Source organism: Crotalus tigris, unplaced genomic scaffold (genome assembly GCF_016545835.1).
Source record: "Crotalus tigris isolate CLP2741 ecotype Arizona unplaced genomic scaffold, ASM1654583v1 scf7180000018580.5573681206:619365, whole genome shotgun sequence".
Lineage (NCBI taxonomy): Eukaryota > Metazoa > Chordata > Lepidosauria > Squamata > Viperidae > Crotalus > Crotalus tigris.
In genome coordinates, this window is record NW_024097085.1 from 336,751 (window position 1) to 363,138 (window position 26,388).

The window sequence follows — 26,388 nt, forward strand, 5'->3', positions numbered from 1 at the left end:
TGCTCAAGCAGACTTGCCTCCAGAAGTTGTGGGTGCTCCAAACCTGAAAGTTTTTAAAAAGAGCTTGGACAGTGATTGGTCCAGAATGGTATGAGGTCTCCTGCTTGAGCAGGGGGTTGGACTAGAAGACCTCCAAGGTCCCTTCCAACTCTGTTATTCTGTTTTGCTGGAGATGTTTCAACAGAAGTTGGATGCCCATCCGCCAGAGCAGGGCAGCTTCCTTCAGCAGCTAGAGCAGGTGTCTTCAAACTTGGCCCTTTTATGACTTGTGGACTTCAACTCCCAGAATTCCTCAGCCAGGCACACTGGCTGAGAAATTCTGGGAGTTGAAGTCCACAAGTCATAAAAGGGCCAAGTTTGAAAACTACTGAGCTAGAGGCTGGATTGATTATATCCAGATCCCTTCCAAACTTCAAATGTTATGTTTTTATGAGCGTATCAGAAGGAACAAGCAAAAATCTTCTGCGCTGTTGTCAAGACAACCACAAGTCTGTGTCCTTGTAATCACCAGAAGCTGACCTCAGCTCAGGAGGTTTTACAGTACATTTATTCCTTAAGTGTTGAATCATTTTAGCCTTCTGTTCTAACTAAAGATGCAATTCATTAGCAACTTTACATTTAGGCAGGAAAAAAATCAAAGATATAAGTACAGATTAGGTGAGATCTGGCTCAAAAACAGTAACTGTGAGAAGGACCTTGGAGTCCTAATGGACGATCACTTGACTATGAGCCAGCAGTGTGCAGCAGCAGCCCAAAAAGCTAATACAATCCTGGGCTGTATAAACAGAGACATAGAATCAAGACCACATGAAATATTAGTACCGCTTTATAAAACCCTAGTAAGACCACATCTGCAATACTGCAACCAGTTTTGGTCACCATACTATAAAAACGATGTTGAGACTTTGGAAAAAGTTCAGAGAAGAGTTACTAGGATGATCAAAGGCCTGGAGACTAAAACATATGAAGAACGGCTGCAGGACTTGTGAATGTCCAGTCTAGAGAAAAGAAGGACTGGGGGGGGGGGCATGATAGCAGTATTCTGGTATTTGAGGGCCTGCCACAAAGAAGAAAGGGTCAATTTATTTTCCAAAGCACTAGAAGGCAAGACAAGAAACAATGGATGGAAACTAAGGAAGGAGAGAAGTAACCTGGAATTAAGGAGAAACTCCATAACAGTGAGGACAATTAACCTGTGGAACAGCTTGCCTCCAGAGGTTGTGAGTGCTCCATCACTGGAGGTTTTTAAGAAGAGACTAGACAGTCACCTGTCTAAAATGGCATAGGTTCTCTTCTTGAACAGGGGGCTGGACTAGAAGACCTCCAAGGTCCCTTCTAGCTCTATTCTATTCTAAATCAAACTTATGAGAAGAGGCTCTGAAGATCACAATCACATTGATATTATGGGAGGTTCTGTAGATTCAAATTGAAGACATCTAAGGAAGGTGAACAAGGACACCGATGTGGTTATGGTGAAGGTGTCATCTACATATCTGATTCATGTTGTGGGTTTTATTTGTGGGGTTGTTTTTGATTCCAGATATTGCATTATGACCTCCACCATGAGGACTAGCTGTACAGGGATATCCATGGCATTATTTATTTATTTGTTGGCTGCCCATATTACCATATGGTAACTCTGGGTGACTTACAGTCAAAAAGGATATCTGTCTCTATATCATCTATCTCTATATCATCTCTATTTCTATCATCTATTATATATCTATATATAAACTATATCTATCTCTGTCTCTCTATACATAACTATACTGCTCAAAAAAATAAAGGGAACACAAATGTATAGGATCCTATAGGTGTGTGTTCTCTTTATTTTTTTGAGCAGTATATATCTATATCTAGCTCTAGCTCTATATATCATCTATATAACATCTCTATCTCTATTATCTACATCTTTATATCTATATCTATCTCTATATCTATAGCTCAGTGGTTCTCAACCTGTGGGTCGGGACCCCATTTGGGGTCGAACGACCATTTCACGGGGGTCGCCAAACAAGGCTGTCCGCCATTTCCCCCCCTTTTCTTTGGCCACGCCCCTGGCACCCAGTGATGTATAAGTGGTTGGGGGTCACCACAACATGGGGAACTGTATTATGGGGTCGCGGCATTAGAAAGGTTGAGAACCACTGCTATAGTTATATCTATATCTATGTATCTATATCTATATCTATCATTATCTCTATCTCATCTCTATATATCTATATCTATATATCTATCTCTATAACTCTATCTCTATCTCTATCTATCTATCTATCTATCTATCTATCTATCTATCTATCTACATACATGCATACATACATACACATTAAACCATAATTAAATTAAAAGCAAGAATTAAAATCTAAGGATGTGGGGGCAGAGTGTGGGGGGGGGAGGTGGGATCTGTTATTACTCAATCAGCCACCTTCTCTGTGCTGTTCCTCCATTGAGGCTCCAGGCCAACTGGCAGAGCTAGTCTTAAGACCCTTGTGAAAGGATAGGAGGTTTGGGGCCAAGCTCACATTGGGGGGGGGGACAAGATGTTCTAGAGGGGGGACTTCCGGTGGTTAAGGCGGTGGAGATGGCGGCTACTTTGTAGCCGTCCTCCTGAGATGGTGTTAGATCCGCGGAGCACAGCGTTCATCAGCTGGCCCGCGGCTCGCACTCCTCTTCCCGGGCGAAGGGAAGGGGTAGAGATCGCATGAATAGAGGTAGAACCTCTTAACCTTCCCTGGATTTTTATTTTAGGGGGGTAGAAAGAGTGCTCCCTCGGAGTTCATTGCCTTCTCCGCCTCTCAGCGGTCTTTGTTTCTTCGGAAACAAAGCGAAACGCCGCTACCATCTCCGTATTTAAAGTAACCGTGAGTAATTTTAAACCGGACAGAACTGTTTAAAGGACTTTATTTATAGTTTAGCTTTATTTTATTTTTTTTTAGCTTACTTAGTTTATTTAGTATGTGCTGATTTTTTTTTTATTTTTTGAGCTTTCTTTTTTTTTTCTCGCGGGCGGAAAAGTGAGAGTGAAAGTAAAATGGCGTTTTGAAAGTTTTTCTTTTGAAAGACGGACTGGCTGAATTATTGTTTAATACTGTTTTCTTTTTTAAGTTTTTTTTTTATCTTCTGGGAGTTTTCTAAATTGATTCTATTTTATTCTATTTTATTTTATTTTTAATCTTTTGGATTTTTTATTTTTTTACTGGCATTTTTATGAAGAAAGGAAGATAAATTAAAATGGCTTCAAAACGACAACCAGCCACTACAGCTCCTAAGGTAATCTCTTCTCCTGTTACTTCTACTGGGCAACAACAACTTACAATAATACCCTCAGTGCAGCAACCTAAAACTACTCCACCTTCACCTCCCCCATCTGGTACATCAGCACAAGACATTAACGAAATAATGGTAAATGCTGTGTCACAGTTTAGGGAGGAAATGAAGCAATTGTTGGAACAGAATAAATCTGAAAGTAAGGAAGAAATGAAGCAAGAGATGAAGGAACTTTTAGAACAGAATAATACTATTTTGAGGGATGATATACTTTTAGCTTTATCTGGAGTGGCCTCAGTGGTTGTGAAGCTGGACTCTAGAGTGGAGGAAATTGAAGAAACAGTAGAATTTTTGGATTATAAATTCCAAGATATGGAGAAAAAAGTGGAAGCTTCACAAGATGATATTCTTATGTTCCAGTATAGACAGATGGAATATGCTTTGAGAATAAGAGGCCTGAAAGAAGATAAAACCCAAGACTTGATGGAAATGGTGATTAATGACTTGGCTGTTATTTTGAACATAGATAAAGATGAGTTACGTGGGGAAGTGGAAAGAATTTATAGAGTTAATTCTTGGATTGCAAAACAGAAGAATCTGCCTAGAGATGTGGTGATATATTTTGCTAAGAAGTCTTTGAGAAATCAGATTCTGCAAATTTTCTACAACAAAAGATTCCAGATTGCTGCCCAAGATATTATTATATTAAAGGAAATTCCACCTAAAATTTTAAGAAGCAGAAAAGATTTTGCTTTTTTAGCAACTGAACTTAAAGCAAGACTGATGCCATTTAGATGGGAGATTCCGATGGGTATTGTCCTGAGCCATGCGGGGACACGTTACAGACTTAATACAGTTGCTAAAGCTAAGGATTTTTACAAAACGGTCCTGGGTGCAGGCTCACCTCTGCCCATGATGCACAAAGTTTTGAGTGATAAAGAGATGGAACAGAAACCTGAAGGTACAGGTGTGATGACTGCTGGACAGGTGGTATGGATGTCCCAAGCAGAGGTTAAAGAACAGAGAATGACCCGTGCAGCACATAAACGCAAAGAAAAAGAACAACAGAAAAAAAGAAAAAGAAATCAAAGAATCTACTCAGCAAATTGTCTCAATGCCGGTGGGAGGAGCAAGACCCAAAAGCTCTGCAACATACTCTTCAGTAGCAGAATTTGAGGGGATCTTCTCCAGGCTCAAGGCCAAGGGAGATGGCAAAGCTCCTGTCCTGGAATGTTAATGGATTAAATATTCCTCAAAAGAGAAAAAAAATCTACCATTATTTAAAGCAACACAACAATGATATTATCTGTTTGCAAGAAACTCATATTACATTTAAAGACCAAAAATATTTAAACAATCCTCGTTTGGGATCTCATTTTGTATCTCCCGCCCCTGGGAAAAAAGGGGGTGTGGTAATCTATGTTAAGAAGAATTTATCTGCTATCCTGTTAGAATCAGATCCTCATGGAAGATATGTTATGCTTGAACTTGGTTTATATGGCAAGAAAATTCTTATCGTGGGGCTGTATGCACCAAACCAGCAACAGGAGCAATTCTACAGGTTGCTACATCAGAAAATAACCTTGTTGGATTATAGATCTGTGATTTTAATGGGAGACTGGAATGGTGTCTTAGATATACAAAAGGATAAAAAAGGCTCTTCTACTTCTTTTAAACAGGCTAAGCTACCTAAAGCCTTCTTTGACATGAAAGAAGATTGGGAATTGAGAGACTATTGGCGTGAACGTAACCAGGAAGAAAGGGACTTTACCTTCTTCTCAGATAGACACCAATCTTTCTCAAGAATTGATTTTTTTTTGATTACAACAGATTTATACAACAGGGTGAAGAATGTAAAAATTTTTCCTAGGACATTGTCTGATCATAGTCCAGTTTGGATGGAACTGTTTGCCGAGAAAGAAGACAGGAGATCCTGGAGGATGAATGAGAATTTATTTAAACAAGAAAAAAATGTCCATAAACTAAAGGAATGTTTAAAGGAATATTTTGTTTTAAATATGAATAAGGGAACATCAATGTCAATGGTGTGGGATGCAAGTAAAGCTTTTATGCGTGGTATTTTGATAAAAATGAATAACTTGCATAGACAGAAACAGATTCAGAAACGTAAAGATTTAGAAGAGGAGATTAAATTAAAAGAGAAACTCCTAATTTCAAATCCTTTAGATGAAAAGGTGAAAGTAGCTATAAAACTGTTAAAAACACAATTTAACATGTTGATGGCTGATCAAGCTGCAACCAATTTACTATTTATGAAACAAAATACATTTTGTAATGCTAATAAACCAGGGAGATGGTTGGCTTATCATTTAAGAAAGAAACAGAAACAGAGGAATATAGATAAAATAAATTATAATGGTAAATTGGTTTATCAGAAAGAATTGATTAAGAAATCTTTTTTAGAATACTACCAAAAATTATACAAGAGTACTAATATTAAAACTACAGATATAAACAATTATTTAGGTAAAGTTAATTTTCCTAAATTAACAGAAGATCAGGAAAAAGAGATTAATGGTTTAATTACTAAGGAAGAAATTTTTACAGCTATTAAACAATTGAAATTGGGCAAAGCGCCGGGTACGGATGGGTTGACATCTATTTATTATAAAACTCTAGTAGAAGAGATGACTCAACCGTGGTGTGAATTGTTTAATAACTTATTACAGGGGTTAGAGATCCCTCCATCTTGGCGTAATGCATTTATATCACTGATTCCAAAAGACAATCAAGATCTTACATTGCCTAAAAATTATAGGCATATATCTCTTTTAAATGTGGATTATAAAATTTTTGCAAAAATTTTAGCTAATAGGTTTATGGGGATTTTGCAGCAGATTATACATAAGGATCAATCGGGTTTTATAACTGGAAGGTATATGAAAAATGTTAGACAAATTATTAATTTATTAGAGTATTTAGAAAAGAATAACCAAGTCTCTGCAGGCTTGATATTTTTGGATGCTGAAAAAGCCTTTGACCAAGTGAACTGGCAGTTTATGTTATGTTTAATTAAGGAGATGAAATTTGGACAAAATATATTACAAGTACTATCTAATATATATCAAAAACAGACTGCTCAACTTATTGTAAATGGGGGTTTGTCAGAGGCTTTTGTAATAGAAAAAGGTACAAGACCGGGATGCCCGTTATCCCCGTTATTGTTTGTTTTAACATTGGAAATATTGTTGATTAAAATTCGGGAGTCTCAAGAAATAAAAGGAATAGAAATTAATAAAAAAGAATCTAAATTAAGAGCCTTTGCAGATGACTTGGTTGTTACTTTGTCTCAACCTACTTGTTCGGTGGTAAAATTATTACAATTGATCCAACAATATGGACGTGTTTCTGGTTTTAAAATTAATAATAATAAGACCAAAATATTAGCTAAAAATATGACTAATGGTGATAAACAGGTTCTAGTTAAGTTAACAGACTTTGAAATTGTTGATAAGGTAAAATATTTGGGGGTTACATTATCTGCTTCCAATGCAAAATTGTATAAAAATAATTATGAAAAGTTGTGGACGGAGATACAGAAGGATTTAAAAAATTGGAACAATTTACAGTTATCCCTTATGGGTAGAATTGCAGTTATTAAAATGAATGTCCTGCCAAAGTTTATTTTTCTGTTTCAAATGTTACCTATTTTAAAGAGTGATCGTAATTTAGATGAATGGCAAAAAGGTATTAATAAATTTGTTTGGGCAGTGAAAAAACCAAGGGTGAAACTTAAAATAATGCAAGATTTTCGTGAGAGAGGTGGACTCAAGGTACCAAATATGAAATTGTATTATGATGCTGTAGTACTAACATTGATCAGCGATTGGGTGAATTTAACAAATATAGAAATATTTCATTTGGAAGGTTGGGATTTACTTTTTGGATGGCATGCCTATTTAATATTTAATAAAAAAGTGGATTGGGTTTTTAAGTCTCATATTATAAGAATCTCTGTGCTTAGAGTGTGGAGGAAGTATTATAAATTTGATTTTAAAATACCATTATGGGCTATACCTCGGCATGCCATAGAAGGTATAAGGAAAGGGGTTAATATGGATATGGTTTCTTATGAACAGTTACTTAGATGGGATGGCCAAGACTGGCAGTTAAAATCTTTGGAAGAACTAATACATGAAAATCTAACTTATTCATGGTTCCAATATAGACAAATAGGGGACAGATGGAAGATGGATTGTAAAATGGGCTGGCTTAGAGAAGATGAAACTCTCCTAAAACAAGTAAGAGATCAAAGGCCAACCCATATTAAGAGAGTTTATGGGGTTTTAGTGGAATTGGACTCAGAATCTGAATTAGTTAAAGATTGTATGATTAAATGGGCACAGAATATTGGTGAATCAATTTCAATGGATACTTGGGAACTTATTTGGACAAGAAATGTTAAATTCACACAAGCGCAAAATTTAAGAGAGAATTTTTATAAGATGTTTTATAGATGGCACCTGGATCCAAAGAAAATGTCCATTATGTACTCTAATTTACAGCCGAAATGCTGGAGATGTGGACACTTGGATGCTACTTATTATCATATCTGGTGGACGTGTAAGCATATAAAAGCTTTTGGGATTAAGATATGGTGGAATATTCAGAGAATTTTTAGAAGGAGGGTAAAATTTACTCCGCAATTATTTTTATTAGGTATTGTTACTGATTGTGATGCTAAGGAGGTTATATTGATGTTAAATTTGATTACAGCCGCTAGGCTGTTAATAGGACAATATTGGAAGAAGGAATCCTTGCCTACTTTACAAGAGTGGGTTTATAAAGTTTCGTATTTGGCAGAAATGGCAAAGATTTCGGCTTTTTTAAAGGAGCAATCTCAAGAGAAATTTTTTGCGGTATGGGAAAAATGGATAAATTTTATACAACATAATTTAGATATGGAAAAATATTATTTAGCCTTTTTATAACTTGTAATGATTGTTTCTTTCTTTCTTTCTTTCTTTCTTTCTTTCTTTCTTTCTTTCTTCTTCTGTATTATTATTAAATATATTATTATATATTTCTATATATGTTTTATCTTTCGCCTACCTCTTTCTTTTTTCTTTCTCTCTCTCTTTTCTTTTTTCTTCTTCCTTTTTTTTTACGTATATTATTATTATATATATTATTATTATGATTTTTATTATTATTATTATTATTATCTTATAAATTGTATACGTTATTTTTTAAAATTTGTTAAATAATCCTATATTCAGTTCTGGGAAGTCGGGGGGGGGAGGGTGGGGTGGTTTGGGAGGGGGGGTGGATGTTTATTTGTAAAATTTTTGAAAAAATTTAATAAAAAAAAAAAAGATGTTCTAGAGGGCAGGAGCAACAGCAGTGAAGGCCCTCCTCCTGCCCCACCCCCCCAGCCAGAATAATCAGGCTGATGGGACCCGCCGTATGCCTCCTCTGCCTGTATAGGTGGGATGGGACAATCCCAGTGGGGTGAGATGGTCCCTCCAGTAAGCTGGACCCAGTTAAGTCTATGTGGGTCAAAATGGCAGCTACCACTCTGCAGTCAAAGCCTGTGTTGGTTTTAAAAAGGGCCAGGATTTCAAGCTTGCAGTTGGAGCTGACATCTTGACTTTTATGTACTTATATCTTAGACTCTTAATTTTTAAACTTTCTATTTTTCCCTGTTCAGTTTGAAAAGCAGAGCTGATGTAATTGCTGTGACTCCTAGGGAAAAGAGTCTGATCTTCTCATCTGTTTGGGTTTTGTAGAGATTAAGGGAAAGATGGTGGTAAATGTCCTGGTTTGTTGTTTTTTTCCCCTCTACAGACGCAGCAGGCCATAAGCCTAGATACATAACTAATATGGCTGACCTTTATTCATTGTAATGAACCCCAAGGTGTGGGAAATATAGGGATAAGGCTCTCGTTTGTCACCATGCAAAATATCATTTCAGTTTCTTGCATTAATCAAGAGGCAGCTGGAGCTAAAATTCAAGAAGCCAACAATTCTGTTATCTAGCACGGAAAGCCACTAGATGTCAGCAGTGCTCTGTGTGAGTCACTTTCCATCTAATATTGTATTATAGGCAATAGTGATCCAACTTATCACCAATTTATCCTGCACCAAGAGGACAAGAAAGGGGGACAGTGAAGATTCTCTGCATGCTTTTCATTCATTCCAACACTGGAAGTTTTTAAGAAGAGACTGGACAGCCATCTGTCCAAAATGGTATAGAGTTTCCTGCCTGAGCAGGGAATTGCACCAGATGACCACCAAGGTCCCTTCCAACTTTATTATTATTATTATTATTATACTTATTGGGTGTAATGTTTAATAGATCTACAAAGCACTTGCTTATGCCTAGAACAACAGGAAGCTTAAGATCCCATTTTAGAATCCTCTTTAAGATCACATTCTGGAGTACTGGACCCAGTAAGAATAGAATAGAATAGAATAGAATAGAATAGAATAGAATAGAATAGAATAGAATAGAATAGAATAGAATAGAATAGGGAATAGGGAATAGAATAGAATATGGGATGGAATAGAGTAGAGTAGAGTAGAGTGGAGTGGAGTGGAGTGGAATGGAATGGAATGGAATGGAATGGAATGGAATAGAATAGAATAGAATAGAATAGAATAGAATAGAATAGAATAGAATAGAATAGAATAGAATAGAATAGAATAGAATAGGGAATAGGGAATAGAATAGAATATGGGATGGAATAGAGTAGAGTAGAGTAGAGTGGAGTGGAGTGGAGTGGAATGGAATGGAATGGAATGGAATGGAATGGAATAGAATAGAATAGAATAGAATAGAATAGAATAGAATAGAATAGAATAGAATAGAATAGAATAGAAAATATGGAATAGAATAGAATAGAAATAGAATAGAATAGAATAGAATAGGGAATAGGGAATAGGGAATAGAATAGAATATGGGATGGAATAGAGTAGAGTAGAGTAGAGTAGAGTAGAATGGAATGGAATGGAATAGAATAGAATGGAAGGGAAGGGAAGGGAAGGGAAGGGAAGGGAAGGGAAGGGAAAGGGAGAGGTTTCCATGCTGAGCCATGCTGGCTCAGGAATTCTGGGAGTTGAAGTCCACGAGTCATAAAAGAGCCAAGGTTGCCTACTCCTGGTACAGAGTCTTCTGCTTGAGCAGGGGGTTGGACTAGAAGACCTCCAAGGTCCCTTCCAACTTTATTCTGATTGATTGATTAATTGATTGATTGATTGATTGAAACAAAATTCTGCACTAAGACAGCCTTGTCCTAATCCATCATCTGAGTCATCTTCTGTTCTTATTTGTGAAAGTTTATTTTTTTTTGTTTTGTCCACAGGATGTCAGCATTCACTTGTGTGTATTTTACTTGACAAAAAAAAAAAAGTGAAAGGAGGCTCCATCTGACACTCATCACTGATCCACAGTCTAACTGTCACAATATACTTTGTTTTAGAAGCGTTTTGGACCTCTTGACTTTCAAAAGGATTAAGGAGGCTCTGATCCAACCATGTTAATTTAAATGGGTTATGGATTAAAGGCGAATTCTCTGCCACTCAGGATGAGCGTGGAGTAGGGTCAAGCTAGAAGTTATATTAAAAATGCAATGTGCAGCTCCAGGTGTTGATTGGGGTGGATATGTATAGGTATCCCTATGTAGGAGTCAACGTTTCTGGGCCTTGTCTATAATCTTTGGGGAGGAAATGCTTAGCTAAGCCTATCAGATAAGATAATGTTCAATAAAAAGAAATTTCATAGCTGGGAAGTGCCTAAAAATAAAACTGGGGGCAGAGATTCAAACAATAGGAACTCCCAAGGCTTCAAATGCTAAGCCAATCCATGGCAATATCAAAACTGATATATTTTTAAACATGACCAGGAATTTCTGCATAGGCAAAATATAGGGCACAGTTCTCTATATTGCTCAAGAATTGGGTTTCTTTCAGTTCCATTTTTTCTATAAGAGCACAGAAATAGACCAGGCTGGAAACCCATTAAACCAATATTGTGTATCACATGACAAGATTTTGGGAGAAAATGTGCTTTTCAACCATGTTTCTCAACTTTGTCAACTGGAGAATTCTGGGAGTTGCAAGTTAGCCAGTTTGTCAACTGACTGGAGAATTCTGGGAGTTGAAAGTCCAAATGTCTTAAAGTTGACAAGGTTGAAGAACACACTTGGAACACTGCATCCAGTTTTGGTCATCATGGTGTAAAAAAGATGTTGAGACTCTAGAAAGAGTACAGAGAAAAGCAACAAAGATGATCAGGGGACTGGAAGCTAAAACATATAAGGAACAGTAGCTGGAATTGGGTATGTCTAGTCCAGTGTTTCCCAAACTTGACAATTTTAAGGCATGTGGATTTCAACTCCCAGAATTCCACAGCCAGCGTTGCTGGCTGTGGAATTCTGGGAGTTGAAGTCCTCATGCCTTAAAATTGTCAAGTTTGGGAAACACTGGTCTAGTCTAACAAAGAGAAGGATGAGGGGGGACATGATAGCAGTCTTCCAATATCTCAGGGGCTGCCCCAAAGAAGAGGGAGTCAAGCTGTTCTCCAAAGCGCCTGAAGGCAGGACAAGGAGCAACGGATGGAAACTAATCAAGGAGAGAAGCAACCTAGAACTAAGGAGAAACTTCCTGACAGTGAGAACAACTAACCAGTGGAACAACCTGCCTCCAGAAGCGGTGAATACTCCAACACTGGGCGTTTTTAAGAAGAGACTGGACAGCCATTTGTCCAAAATGTTATAGGGTTTCTTGCCTGAGCAGGGGGTTGGACTAGATGACCTCCAAGGTCCTTTCCAACTTTATTATTATTATTATAACACCATTTAGACTGATAAACCTAAAAATCTAAGATAAATAATCCTGCAATACATTTAACCAGGGTACTAAACTCTCTTCAAGTACAATGAGCCATGCACCAACACCAACACAGATAGTCCTCAAGTTATGACCACAGTTGAGCCCAGGGTTTCTATTCCTACGCAAGACAGTTGTCAAGTGGGTCTTGCCCCATTTTACAACCTGTCTTGCCACCGTCCTTAAGCGAATCATTGCAGTCATTCAGTTAGTAACGGTTCTTGCCATGATGGCTAAGTGAAATCTGGCGTCCCCCATTGACTTTGCTCGTCAGGGAGATCACGTGACCCAGAGACATTGCGACCGTCATAAAGAGGAGTCAACTGTCTAGGGTCTGAATCTTGATCACGTTACTGCGACGATCGGAAAGTGCGAAAAGTGATCACAACTCGCTTTTTTCCCTGTGGTTGTAATGAATTGTTGCACGTCGAGGACTGCGTGTAGTTTATTTCCCTGTATGCAACTCATACATTTAAAGGCATTTTTTGATGTGCAACATCTATCTGAAGCAAAGGGGAAAATGACTGTAAACTCTACCTACAGTACCTGTACCACACCATGGTCAAAAGATACGCTGGAGGTTCTCAGTCATCCAGGTCATGGTTGTTCCAAAGGTGCTTTTTCCAGAGGCAAGAGGACTTCCTTTGTTTTTCCTGAAAGAGTTTTCGCTTCTCATCCAGGAAGCTTCTGCAGCTCTGAAGAAGCTTCTTGGATGAGAAGCGAAAGCTCTTCAAAGGAAAACAAGAAAGGGCAGTTGCCTCTAGAAAAAGCACCTTTGGGAATACAGTAGAAACAATTTTTCTACCTTATTCCCATAGGTTGCCTCCTTCTCAACTCCAGGCCACAAAGGAGAGAGACTTTGGTTAGGCTGAATAGAATGGAATGGAATGGAATGGAATGGAGTAGAGTAGAGTAGAGTAGAGTAGAGTAGAGTAGAGTAGAGTAGAGTAGAGTAGAGTAGAATGGAATGGAATGGGATGGAATGGGATGGGATGGAATAGATGGAATAGAATAGAATAGAATAGAATAGAATAGAATAGAATAGAATGGAATGGAATGGAATGGAATGGAATGGAATGGAATGGAATGGAGTGGAGTGGAGTGGAGTGGAGTGGAGTGGAGTGGAGTGGAGTGGAGTGGAGTGAATGGGAATGGAATGGAATAGAATAGAATAGAATAGAATAGAATAGAATAGAATAGAACAGAACAGAACAGAACAGAACAGAACAGAACAGAACAGAACAGAACAGAATAGAATAGAATAGAATAGAATAGAATAGAATAGAATAGAGCTGGAAGGGACCGTGGAGATCTTCTAGTCCACCAACCTGCTCAAGCAGGAGAACCTATACCATCTCAGACAAGTGACTGTCTAGTCTCTTCTTAAAAACCTCCAGTGATGGAGCACCCACGATTTCTGGAGACAAGTTGTTCCACTGGCTGATTGTCCTTACTGTTAGGAACTTTCTCCTTAACTCCAGGTTGCTTCTCTCTTTGATCAGTTTCCAACCATTGTTTCTTGTCCTGCCCTCTGGTGCTTTGGAGAATAGCTTGACTCCCTCCTCTATGTGGCAGCCCCTCAAATATTAGAACACTGCTCTCATGTCAGCCCTGTTTCTTCTTTTCTTTAGATTAGCCAAACCCAAGTCCTGCAGCCATTCTTCGTATGTTTTAGTCTCCAGGCCTTTGATCATTTTAGTTGGTCTTCTCTGAACTTTTTCCAAGGAATCAACATCTTATTTGTGATATGGTGACCAAAATTGGTTGCAGTATTCCAGGTGTGGCCTCTCTAGGGTTTTATAAAGCGGTACTAACACGTTGCATGATCTTGATTCTATGTCTCTGTTTATGCAACCCAGGACTGTATTAGCTTTGGGGGGGGGGGTTAAAATAGCATTTTTCCCTCTAACCTCTCACAGCATCCAAGGACAGCTTCAAGGTAGGTTAAATCTGTCAGGCTTCGTCACTCATTTACCTTGGAGGAATATCAGAGCCTGCAGCGACTTGGAACCAAAAGCAATCAAGGCAGGAGAAACATCAGCAATGAGGGTGCTGAATGTTATGCTGGTTTACTTTTTCTGCCAACTCAAGGATGGGAAAGACAGCACTTCGGTACAGCAGTAGGAAAGGGCCCTGAGAAGAAAAGGACATCAATACCTGTCAGAGGAAAGGTCATAACCTGAGGAGTAAATCATGTACATCAGGGAAACAGGAGCACAGGTAGCCCTCAATGTACAGCCAGAATTTCTATCGCTAAGGAAGGCAGTTGTTAAGTGGCGCATGCCCACTTTTTCAACCATTTTATAACTGTCTGGTTTGATACAACCAACAGGACAGGTACAGACGTCAACAGATAGTTAGGACCGCAGGAAAAAAACAACTGCAACCAGCCTGCCTTCCATTGAGGACTTACATACTGCATGGATCAGAAAGAGGGCTGAGAAAATATATAGTAATAGTAGTAAAGTTGGAAGGGACCTTGGAGGTCATCTAGTCCAACCCCCTGCTCAGGCAGGAAACCCTACACCATTTCGGACAAATGGCTGTCCAGTCTCTTCTTAAAAACTTCCAGTGTTGGAGCATCCACAGACCCCTCACGTCCTGGACATAAATTCTTCCAACTCCTCCCCTTGCATGCCAAAACAAGTAGATATATAGACAGTTTTCCCCCCTTCATGCCATCACTCTGCTGAGCACCTACTTCCACATCACTGTTCTATCTCTAAGGATATTTACCCATGTAGTAGAGCTTCATTACTATTATCCTTCCCATCTTTCCTGTTACCTTCTCCTATTGGTATCTTATGGTTATATTACTCTGTTGATAGTAATAGAAAAAACTATTAAAAACGTTGATCTCCGAGACTAAAAAATTTATTAAGGACTAAGCTTTCGTCAGCAGCTGCTGACATTGTCAAAGTATAAGCCAGGATCTGGGAATGCTCATCCTTATAGTCTTTGGGAAGCTTAAATCGATAGTATGTACACAGAGAGCTTCTGCATTGAGAGAAATTCCTTGTGTGCCCAATCATACTTGACCAATAAAGGATTACTCTACTCTACTCTACTCTACTCTACTCTACTCTACTCTACTCTACTCTAGTCTAGTCTAGTCTAGTCTAGTCTCTATTCTGTTCTATTCTATTCTATTCTATTCTATTCTATTCTATTCTATTTTGTATCTATTCTGTTCTATTCTATTCTATTCTATTCTATTCTATTCTATTCTATTCTATTCCATCCCATCCCACCCATCCCATCCCATCCCATCCCATCTCATTCTGTTTCAATTCTATTCTATTCTATTCTATTCTATTCTATTCTATTCTATTCCGTCCCGTCCCGTCCCGTCCCGTCCCGTCCCATCCCATCCCATCCATCCCATCCCATCCCATCCCATCCCATCTCATTCTGTTTCAATTGCTATTATTTCTAGAAATAGGAGGCATCATTTCATTTTTCCTGATTATGTTTATGAAAAATAGGGAGAAGAGACTAGTGTTAAAATATAGCTAGGGATGCTCTGAGTGTGCGTTTTACTTCTCTTTGGCTCCTTCAGTGTTACCGAAGATATCACTTAGCAAAACTGCTGACTCCTTCCAAAAAGACTTATTGTTGCATTATGCATTATAATTCCTTCATTAAATTCCCCGGACTTTGTTCCCGTTCACATCCATTAGTAACACCACATTGCAAAATCAGCCAGCACAGAAGGCTTCCATGATGAGAAATTGAAGCTAAATGGGACTTGTTCAATTATAAATGAAGGGGGCTTCGCCGAAAGAGTGTGCGGTTTGGCAATTTTTTTAGCTAAGTGGGCTTGGAACACTAGGTATTTCAGTGAAGGATTCAATTCTTGATGGTCTAAATATGAGTTAAGACTAGGGGATGGCTTAGCTTGCCAAGAACTGATTCTGGTGCTAGTGTGTGCAGCTTCTAATCTTTATTCCAGTTGTAGCTCTCTGCTGTTTAGGAAACTAAGCCACAAGTATTCAAAACATTGCTAGCTCTTTTCCCAGTTTCACCTTCCTAATTCCAAGGCCTCCTTCGACAACAAAGGTAACGAACAGACAGGTAGTGGAGCGTATTATACCAGACATGTCATTGGAAGGCAAAAATCACAAAACTGCTTCTCACTTATTTTGGCCATGTCATGCGGGGGAAATCACTGGACAAAGCAATTAAGAGCCCTGGTGGCGCAGTGGTTAGAATGCAGTTTTGCAGGCTGACTCTGCTCACTGCCAGCAGTTCGATCCTGACCAGCTCAAGGTTGACTCAGTCTTCCATCCTTCCGAGGTCGGTAAAATGAGGACCCCAGATTGTCAGGGCCAAGAGGCTGACTCTGTAAAACGCTTAGAGAGGGCTGTAAAGCACCATGAAGCAGTATATAAGTCTAAGTGCTATTGCTAATTATGCTGAGAAGAGTTAGCGGTAAAAGGAAACCAGGCCGTCAAAGAAATAGTGGCTGGACACCATCAACTCAAAGAGGTAGTGCAAGATTGGAAGATATGGAGAGACTTGGAACATAGTAAAAAAGATGTCGAGACTCTGGAAAGAGTGCAGAGAAGAGCAACGAAGATGAAATTTCTCCTTAGTTCTAAGTTGCTTCTATCCTTGATTAGTTTCCACCCATTGCTTCTTGTCCTGCCTTCAGGTGCTTTGGAGAATAGCTTGACTCCCTCTTCTTTGGGGCAGCCCCTGAGATATTGGAACGCTGCTGTCATGTCCCCCCTCGTCCTTCTCTTCATTAAAGTAGACATACCCAATTCCAACAACCGTTCCTTATATGTTTTAACCTCCAGTCCCCTGATCATCTTTGTTGCTCTTCTCTGCACTCTTTCTAGAGTCTCAACATCTTTTTTACATCGTGGTGACCAAAACTGGATGCAGTATTCCAAGTGTGGCCTTACCAAGGTGTTGTAAAGTGGTATTAATCCTTCACGTGATCTTGATTCTGTCCCTCTGTTAATGAAGCCTAGCACTGTGTTGGCTTTTTTCGCAGCTGCAGCACACGGTTGGCTCCTGTTTAAGTAATTGTCCACTAAAATGGTATTAATACTTCACGTGATCTTGAGGCACTGTTGTAAGCTGAGGACTAGTTGTATAAACACAATCCCCCCCCCCCAAAATGTACAATGTCTATTTGCCATCCTTACATTGCTAAATCCAGCTGAAACCAAGGTTGGAGAGTCTTATCCAAGAAACACATACATGTGATAGCTTGATGTCTGCATATATTTACCTCCCCACCAAAAAGAAAGATGGGACAAAAACTAACTGTATACTAATTGAATTGATCACTGCTAATTGCAATTAATTGCCTGTAAAATAAAGTGCCGCATTTACGGAATTGATTCTGAAGAGCTTCTGCCAAACTTTCTCCTCACACAAAATCCAGTCTTAGAAACTGAAACCCGGATCATCAAACCCCCCCACTTGCTCCAGCAGAATAGCCCCTCCCCCCAAAAGGAATAAAATGAGAGACAGATGAGAGAAAGGAAGAGTCGAACGAGAAGAGAAAGATGGAAGGAATCGACGAAAGAGAGCAAATGTGGATGAATATCAAACGGGGGAGGGGGGGGGAAGAAGAGGTAACTAAGAGCCGAGGTGGCGCAGCAGTTAGAGTGCAGTACTGCAGGCCACTTTAGTGGACTGTGTTCAGCAGGTCAGCGGTTCAAATCTCACCGGCTCAAGGTTGACTCAGCCTTCCATCCTTCCGGGGTAGGTAAAATGAGGACCCAGATTGTTGGGGGCAATGTAAATATATATATATATATATATATATATATATATATATATATATATATATATATATATATATATATATATATATATATATATATATACATTGTTTACTGGTGTACACCACTTAGAGAGTGCTTGCACTTAAAGCGGTATATAAGTCTCATAAAATAAATAAATAAATAAATAAACTAACTGGATAGGGAAAGGATGGGGAAAAGGCAAAAAAAAAAAGGTAAATATCACTTGGCAATTTATCAGGAGTCCCCGTGAGAAAAATTGAAATGTTAATTTCTAAGTACAATCTTCATTTTTAAACAAAATTTTATTTAAAAAAAATTAATTATTTTTAAAAGAAAAATGCATTTTTAAAGAAAAAACTTATTAAATGGGTAAGACAGTTGTTAAGTGAAGCTGGTCTCCCCATGGGCAAGGCACTTTTTCTATTCTATTCACTAGAATAGAATGGAATGGAATGGAATGGAATGGAATAGAATAGAATAGAATAGAATAGAATAGAATAGAATAGAATGGAATGGAATGGAATGGAATGGAATGGAATGGAATAGAATAGAATAGAATAGAATAGAATGGAATGGAATGGAATGGAATGGAATGGAATGGAATGGAATGGAATGGAATGCAGTGGAGTGGAGTGGAGTGGAGTGGAGTGGAATGGAATGGAATGGAATAGAATGGAATAGAATAGAATAACAGAATTGGAAGGGACCTTGGAGGTCTTCTATTCCAACCCTCTGCTCAAGCAGGAAACCCAATACCATTTCAGACAAATGGTTGTCCAATATAATAATAATAATAATAATAATAATAATAATAATAATAATAATAATAATAATAATAGTTGGAAGGGACCTTGGAGGTCATCTAGTCCAACCCCCTGCTCAGGCAGGAAACCCTACACCATTTCGGACAAATGGCTGTCCAGTCTCTTCTTAAAAACTTCCAGTGTTGGAGCATTCACCGCTTCTGGAGGCAGGTTGGTGCACTGATTAATTGTTCTCACTGTCAGGAAGTTTCTCCTTAGTTCTAGGTTGCTTCTCTCCTTGGTTAGTTTCCATCCATTGCTTCTTGTCCTGCCTTCAGGTCCTTTGGAGAATAGCTTGACTCCCTCTTCTTTGGGGCAGCCCCTGAGATATTGGAACGCTGCTATCCTGTCCCCCCTCGTCCTTCTCTTCATTAGATTAGACATACCCAATTCCAGCAACCGTTCCTTATATGTTTTAGCCTCCAGTCCCCTAATCGTCTTTGTTGCTCTTCTCTGCACTCTTTCTAGAGTCTCAGCTTCTTTTTTACATCGTGGTGACCAAAACTGGATGCAGCATTCCAAGTGTGGCCTTACCAAGGCCTTGTAAAGTGGTATTAATACTTCACGTGATCTTGATTCTATCCCTCTGTTAATGCAGCCCAGCACTGTGTTGGCCTTTTTGGCAGCTGCAGCACACGGCTGGCTTCTTAAAAGCCTCCAGTCTTGGAGCACCCACAACTTCTGTTCCACTGGTTAATTGTTCTCACTGTCAGGAAGTTTCTTCTTAACTCCAGGTTGCTTCTCTCCTTGATCAGTTTCCATCCATTGTTTTTTGTCCTACTTTCTGGTGCTTTGGAGAACAACTTGACTCCCTCTTCCTAAATGAACTATTTTATGTCAAGGACTACCTGCACAGGGATTTGGCAATAAAAGGTCATAAAATAAGGCACAACTCATTTAACAACTGCCTTGCTTACTAATGAAAATTCTGGTGCCAATCGTGGTCGTAAGTCGAGAATTATCTGTGGTGGCCTTTGCGCCAGATTGCCTACTTGACCTCATCCCAAAGGCAAAAAAACCAGAAGGCTGATATTTTGTCTTCCCAAAAGCGATGTACACAAATCTGAATAGGATCGCGCAACAGAGTTGCACACAATGGTTTTTCAGATGATCACAACTGCAAACTAAACCTTTGCTGCCGTTGTCTTCTTTTTGTACCAGAAGTGCAAGTTTTCAGAATTACAAAAAAAAGAAGCAATACATGAGTTCAAAGCTTGGGGTGTGCATGCGTGTGTGTGTGTGTGTGTGTGGTTTTTTATTATTTTATTATTATTATTATTTTATTTGCCTTGAGGTACCCGATGTGTATTTACTGCAGCGGGCTTTCTGCCTGCACGGAGCAACAACTTCTATTTTCTTTTATCGCGATGTTCCGTTTATTTAAGTTTCTGCTTTGTTGCTCCAGCGCCCAATTTTAATTTGAATTTTTTTTGTGTGTGAACTACTTCCATCCTCCTTCCCTCCCTCTCTTTCTTCGAGACCGCAGAGAGCCCAGTTGCACTTGTTAAGCCTCTGTTAACTTTCTTGAAAGCAAGCAAAGGGGAAAGAAAGAAAAAAAAAACAAACTCCCCCAAACAAATACGCAAACAAACAACGCTGAAATAGGGCAGTTCAAGCATCTAAGGCAGGAAGATGTATCGCTCGCCTGAATAAATGTGACAGCCGTAGACCATATCAGCTCCTGTTTGTTTGCACAATGCCCAACTCAGCTGAGGAAGCCACAGCAGCTGTCTGGGACTGGAGTCACCCGTTTCATCACTTGACACTGTAACAGATGTTATGGGCCGATAACGGACGCCACTTCATTCTCCTCACATCTAAGGTTACCTCTGGAAGGAAGAAAAAAAAAAATCAAATGCATTTTAACACTCCATCCTTGAATTTTGGGGAGGGGCAGAGGAGCATTAAAAAAAAAAAAGTCGGTAGAAGATTGCAAATGCATTTATTTATTTATTTATTTATTTATTTATTTTATTTATTTATTTTTGCAGGGCTGAGCCGTCAAAATATGAACTCTGGTGGGCAAAGCAAGGTAGGGAATTCGTAACTGGGATTCCTTTTCATGTGCTGGAGTTAACCTCAGATCCTTAAGCAGGTTAGCTATAAGCGTAGCAGCTCCGTTTGGCACAATGTGTGTGTGTGTGTGTGTGTGTGTGTGTGTGTGTGTGTGTGTGTGTGTGTTTGGGTATGCACGTAGTCCTGTGGTGGGATTCAGCTGGTTCGCACTGGTAGCTAATTTTTTGTTGACTTTGGAGAACCGGCTGAAGCCCTAGCCCTTTTTCGCCCACTTCCGGAAGTTCCTTTCTGAGCTGGGGAGGCCTCCCAGGCCCAGAACAGCTCACCGGAAGTGCATGGATGCCACTTCCGGAAGTCCGTTCTGGGCCTCGGAGGCCCAAACCCAGAATGGACTTCCGGAAACAGCGTCCACGCAGAGAACCGGTTGTTCAGGAATTGGAATCCCACCACAGACGTAGTCCTCAACTTTGTTTAAAGACCGCTCAAAGTTACAACGGCGCTGAAAAAAGGGACTGATGACCATTCATATTTAACAACCGTTGCAGTGTCCCCCGTGGTCACGTGGTCAAAATTTGGATGCTTGGCAACTGGCATGTATCTATGACAGTTCCAGTGTCATAACCAACAACCTTGAACTGCACCCGTAAGCAAACCGGCAGCCCGTGAAGCAATGGCGTAGATTGATTGCCCCCAAAGTTTGTTCATGCTGCCCCACTTTGTACAAGGTGTAGCTTCTGAATGCTCTTCAAGGGTGGCCTCATGTGGAGCAAATTACAGTAGTCCAACCGTGAGATGACACGGGACCAGGGTCTCCTAGTTATGGTCAGGAAAACTTGCAAACTGGGTCTGAATGGGGAAGTTTGAAGTTTGAATTTTCCTCACAGCAACAACATGTGAGGCCGAGTTGGGCTGAGTGAGTATGACAGGTCCAAGGTCACCCAGCTGACATTTATAGAATAGAATAGAATAGAATAGAAAATATGGAATGGAATGGAATGGAATGGAATAGAATAGAATAGAATAGAATAGAATAGAATAGAATAGAATAGAATAGAATAGAAAATATGGAATGGAATGGAATAGAATAGAATAGAATAGAATAGAATAGAATAGAATAGAATAGAATAGAATAGAATAGAATAGAATAGAATAGAATAGAATAGAAAATATGGAATGGAATGGAATAGAATAATAGAATAGAATAGAATAGAATGGAATGGAATGGAATGGAATGGAATAGAATAGAATAGAATAGAATAGAATAGAATAGAATAGAATAGAATAGAATAGAATAGAAGCTGGAAGGGATCTTGGAGGTCTTCTAGTCCAGCCATATGGCTGAGGCAAGACTAGAATTCACAGTCTCCTGGTTACGAGTCTGGTGTCTTAACCACTGGACCAATCTGGCTTGTTCAACGTTTCATGTCCAGACAGCTGGACTTCGTTTTTCCTTGAAGAGTTTTCTTCTCATCCAAGAAGCTTCTTCAGTTCTGACTGAATGATGGAGGATGGAAGGACTGAAATATAAAAGAGTATAAATCCTTCCATCCTCCCCCATTCAGTCAGAACTGAAGAAGATTCTTGGATGGGAAGCGAAAGGTCTGCCAGGAAAAACAAAGTCCAGTAGCCTTTTGAAAAAGCTCCGTTGGGTCAACCTGGTGAACTCACGTGCTAACCTCATTAAATGCGCAAAATACAGTTCAAGGCCCTTGTCTTTAAGCGTTTTAAATGATGTATAAAGCATGCAAGTAAGGAAATCATCCTAATGGCCTTCCTCACCCTCTCTTACAAGGGGTTGGAGAAGTTACCTATCACCGTGGCACAAAGCTCTTCTACTTAGCTGGAAAGTAACACAGTACATCTGGGCGCATAAATGCTGAATTATCAGTCTTAAGAATCTGGCATTCTCAATTAACAGCTCTAAGTATCATATATGTACTATCTGGAGTCACTGCGGATGACATGGATCTACTACCAGGAAACCAGATCTCCAGCCTTTATTTCTGATGGGGGAAAGAGCTCTTTATATCCTTGGTATACTGAGGGAGCCTGTGATAAAACATTGTCTGCCTTGAATGGTTCGAAATCTTTATTACAGGGAGCTTCAAAAGTCTGAAATCCCTTTTATTTATTTTAGATGGGTGGAGACCACTAGGTTGGGAAAATGACTATTACATTATTTAACTGTATGAATTCCAGAGCGATGGATTTATTATTATTACCTTTGCATTAAAATAGAGCAGTGGTTCTCAACCTTTTTAATGCTGCGACCCCCAACCGGTCGTAATTTGAGGACTACTCAACCGGTCGTAATTCGAGGACTACTCAACTGGTGCAGCACCGTTTGCAGAATGGGACTTTTGGCGGGCTCAGCAGGGCAGAGACAGCCTGGACAATTCCTATTGGCTTTTGAAAGCCAATAGAATTAGACTCTATTCAAGAGAGTCTATTCTATTGGCTTTCAAAAGCCAATAGAATAAAAGGGAGTAGCACAGCTAAGGAAAAGGGGGAAAAAATGGCGTATTGCGTTGTTTGGCGACCCCCGTGAAATGGTTGTTGACCCCAAATGGAGTCCCGACCCACAGGTTGAGAACCACTGAAATAGAGGGAAATATATATTTTATATTTTACATGTACAGTATATGGGTGTGTGTATACATATGTGTAACATATATCATCATCAAAAACAGCAACTGTGAGAGGGATGTTGGAGTCCTAGTGGACAATCAGTTGACTATGAGCCAGCAGTGCGCAGCAGCTATCAAAAAAGCTAATATAATCCTGGGTTGTATAAACAGAGACATAGAATCAAGATCACGCAAAGTATTAGTACCGCTTTATAAAACCCTAGTGAGACCACACCTGGAATATTGCAGCCAGTTTTGGTCACCGTACTACAAAAAAGATATTGAGACCTTGGAAAAAGTTCAGAGAAGAGCAACTAAGACGATCAAAGGCCTGGAGACCAAAACATATGAAGAACGTCTGCAGGACTTGGGTTTGGCTAGTCTAAAGAAAAGAAGAAACAGGGGCAACATGATAGCAGTATTCCAGTATTTGAGGGACTGCCACAAGGAAAATGGGGAGGGTCAAACTATTCTCCAAAGCACCTGAAGGCAGGACAAGAAACAATGGTTGGAAACTGACCGAAGAGAGAAGCAACATGGAATTAAGGAAAAACTTCCTAACAGTGAGGATATTTAACCAGTGGAACAGCTTGCCACCAGAAGTTGTGGGTGGTCCATGACTTGTCTGAAATGGTATAGGTTCTCCTGCTTGAGCAGGGGGCTGGACTAGAAGACCTCCAAGGTCCCTTCCAGCTCTATTCTGTTCTGTTCTGTTCTTTCCATTCCTTTCTATTCCATTCCATATTTTCTACTCTACTCTATTCTACTCTACTCCACTCCACTCTACTCTACTCTACTCTACTCTACTCTACTCTACTCTATGTTCTGTTCTGTTCTGTTCTATTAGGTTTGGTCCTGTTTGGGACTTTCTGCCACCAAGCGATCAAAGTTCAGCTACATTGCAAGCATATTCTCTATGCAATACAGGATCCCTAATGGAGAAACTACCTTGTGAGGTAATGTTGCCTGATCTCATCCAAGAGAAGCTACAGGCCATGGACCTTTCTGATGAACATTTGGGATGAAGCTCCTTTGAACCATCTTTTTCTTTCGGTCCTTATCAACTGTTATCAAGATTTTAAAAAGCTAGAAGTCCTAAGAAGGAAGGCAGTTTCATCAGCTGCTCCAACACAGTCACTTAGGACCTTGGATGAACATCAATGAGCTTTGAAAATCTTCCTTGTTTTTTCCCCAAGGAGCTGTATACTTAGGAAAAATGATGGCAGATTTACGATGAACTGTTCCACAGGGATGTGCTACGCCCGTTGGCCAAGTGTTTGGAAGATGTTTAAGCATCTGAGAACATGGTTTTGAGCTGAGAAGTGAACTTCTGGTGGGCGGCTGAAATGATCCAAACTGTCCCCACTAGGTTTCCTGAGGCAACAGGAGGTTGAGCTATACACCAAAGGAGCGATTGAGATAAATATCCACAGACTTACAATGCATTGGCGTGAAAGCAAGCAAGCAGGCAGCAACATTGTGGGTGTCGAAAAGAACAGATTCTTCCTCTCCTCCTTCTTTGTAGTTCTTCCAAAATCCAGCTTTTCATTCTTATCTGATCCGGAGTGAGCTGGTTATCAGTGTGTTCTCATGCTTTTCAAAAAGTCTATAGTGAAGATGACATTGCAATAGAAACGAAACGAATTTGACCGGAACACGTCTCTCTTGAGTGTTTCTTCTTCTTCTCTACTTTAAGATTCCAACTTCTTCCTGTTTTGACAGCTTCCCCTGTGATTCAGTGTCCTTTGCTCAAACTCTCCATGGAGGGCTGGGGTTGCAGCCATTTTGTGAAAGGACAACTTCACTTCTCTCTGATTTGAAATCCTAGTATTATATTTTAGCAGCTCACATTCAGCGTTAGCAAGGATTCCTCTCAAGAATTGCATCCCGCTCTGGATGCTACCTTTCAAAAAGTATTGGGAGAAAGTGGAAGATGTTCTTGAGAAGAACAGAACCAAGGGACTGGAAGTGAAGGCCAGTGATGAGAGACCAAATACACGGTTAGGCCTAGAATGGTGTTTCTCAACCTTGGCCACTTTCAGATATGTGAACTTCAGCTCCCAGAATTCCCCAACCAGTTGGGAGTTGAGACTATGGAAGAAGTTCAGAGAAGAGCAACTAGGATGATCAAAGGCCTGGAGACTAAAACATATGACGAGCGGCTTAAAGTGGCCAAAGTTGAGAAGCTCTGGCCCAGAACCTCAAACATCAATAGGAGAACATCGAGACTTGTTCTCTGATGTTCCAGAGTTCAAGACGCAGAATAATGGATTTAAAGACTGAAGGACAGATCATCCCAAAGGTGCTTTTTTCATGAGGCAACTGGACTTTTTTGTTTTTCTCTGAAGATGTTTCGCTTCTCATCCAGTCAGAGCTGAAGAAGCTTCTTGGATGGAGAAGCGAAACGTCTTCAAAGAAAAACAAAAAAGTCCAATTGCCTCGTGAAAAAAAAGCACCTCTGGAACAACCATGACCTGGTTGACTGAGAATCTCCATAGACCAGGGGTCTTTCAACTTGGCCCTTTTATGACTTGTGGACTTCAACTCCCAGAATTCTTCAGCCAGCATGCATGGCTGAGGAATTCTGGGAATTGAAGTCCACAAGTCATAAAAGGGCCAAGTTGGAACACCCCTGCCATAGACAGAAAGACAGAAGGACAGATCCTGATTTTGGAGGGGAGGTGATGGAATGGGGGGGGGGCATCTAAAAATTAAAACAAAGGAATGTTATGTATGGTTGAGTGTTTTGCTGGGACTCTTCCTACCAGTAAGAACAGTTCAATAATGGAAGGAGTAATATAATATATAAATAACATATTTATATAATATATAAATATATTATATAAATGTGGTAGGCTCCACTTCAGTGGGTGCATGTCCACATGAAGGCCAGTCCACCATTTGTCTCAGATGCTTTAATTTGGATTTCTGTTGTAAGGGATTGGACTAAATGACCTCATGGGCGCCTTCAAACTCTTATGATTCTAAAGCAGCCTGCTTCTAAAATTCAGAACAAGTTCATACTCAAGCTTTGAACATCCAAAGAAAAAGAAAAAGAAA